General features: G+C 42.5%; 1 non-coding gene across 1 annotated transcript; it reads left to right on the forward strand.

Annotated features, from left to right (window-relative positions):
- The first annotated feature begins 602 nt into the window (after positions 1–602).
- On the forward strand, positions 603–741 carry LOC111814877. The gene has a single exon (XR_002819744.1). It is a non-coding gene; the product is annotated as a small nucleolar RNA SNORA67 (small nucleolar RNA).
- Positions 742–1,674: the final 933 nt, after the last annotated feature.

The raw sequence follows: 1,674 nt of genomic DNA on the forward strand, positions 1-1,674 counted from the left end.
TGAGCACCTGTGCTGTGAGTCTGGACATCTAACAATGCACAGTCCTGCCCTTCTGTGAACATGTTTACTATAGAAAATAGGAGGTTCACTGAAGGCATTAGCCCACTACCCACATGCATCCCAATGGCTGGTACATGAATGTCACAGGAGGCACAGGGTACTGGTCCTCTTTGCTGAAAGGAAGTCCACTTGGTCAGGGCCTAGAATACAATGTCTGCACTAGAGGACTTAGGGCTGCTGGTTGAAGCCAATTTTCAGGTAAGCTGCAGCCTTTCTGCCACTGCCTTAATCAATCCCCTTACTGCCATTTCTCCTGTGTCACTCTTGGGATGATCCCCACTCAGACTGTGAAGAGGACTGGCTTGCTCACATGGAGAGGCAGAAAGAATTCCCCAGGTAGTTACAATCTATAGAGGGACATGAGAAATTCAAAGCATGGCTGAGATCTGCGTTGTATCACTGATCACCATATTACTGAGGTAACTAAAGATGGAACAGAGTGAACTACGAGCCTGTGAGTGGTGAAGACATCTCCAACTCTATTCAAGGTCCTGGCTGTAAACAAATCAAAAATAAACTGCAACATTGGACCCAAGGTGATTATCCAAGGTGATTGGCTCTCCAAGGGCCCAACTAGCGTCACCTTCATGAAAGAAGCAAATTGGAAGAAAATCAGGCATACCTGGAGTCACTTGGGACATAGGTGCTTATTTTCTTTACTGTCCTTTGACCTTCACAGGTGAAAATATTGGAACTCTTTTTATTTTAGAGATGAACTACATCTCCAACTTCTTCCTGTGGAGTGTTCTATGCAGTCTCCAGTTCAGATGCAGGGATGCAGCAAGCAGTGCCCTGGAAGCCCATGTTTGCACGTTAACCTCAGGAGGTGGAGGTCAGTTCTGTTTTCACAGGGAGGCAAGGAGCTGAGAATGGAAAGGGCTGGGGCTCAAGCAGTGCAAAAATCTCTGCTCCATTTTGTTTCTTGCTTTCACCTCAGACACCTCAGATCTCTGTAAACATGAATAAGAAGAAAATGAATTTGGCTTATAAGTTTCCCTGTTTTCTTCAGAGCTAGCTTTGAATAAAACCTTTGTCCTTTCCCTTCAAAATAAGTTGGTTCTAAATCTTCTTAAGGAGTGACAAACAGAACCATTCTTTGGGGCCTTAACAATCCTACAGTCAATCAGTGGCTATCTACTCTTGTCTAATACCTCAGTCCTGGATTTACCTTTGAAAATACTAAGAATCACTAATGCTTTATGTGAGTACAACCCAGATATAAATCAGAACTTTTAGAAATGTTTGGCCACTTTTTTTCATGAACATGACCATAGCCATCTTTCCAGAAGAAGCTAAGTTTTTGAATCAAAGCAACACTGTCCCATGATCTCCTCAGAGCCATTCACTAGCATTTAACAGCTCTCCAAGACAAGAAAATGACAGCAGGATTTAGGGCTCAAGTCCAGCACAACTCTTTCCTTCTTTATCTGTAATTAAACTCCCTTTCAAAATTACACAGACAGAGATCTGGGAATATATGTGTAGAATCTAAGAGTGAGGGATAGTTGCAGAACAAACAAAGTCAGCAAAAATCAAATTTGCTAATAGGTTCATGAAGCAAAGCTTCTTTAATGTTTCAGCTCAGTGAATTAGAAAAGACTCTGGGGAATTGGC

This window comes from Octodon degus, unplaced genomic scaffold (assembly GCF_000260255.1).
Source record: "Octodon degus isolate 3935 unplaced genomic scaffold, OctDeg1.0 scaffold00863, whole genome shotgun sequence".
NCBI lineage: Eukaryota > Metazoa > Chordata > Mammalia > Rodentia > Octodontidae > Octodon > Octodon degus.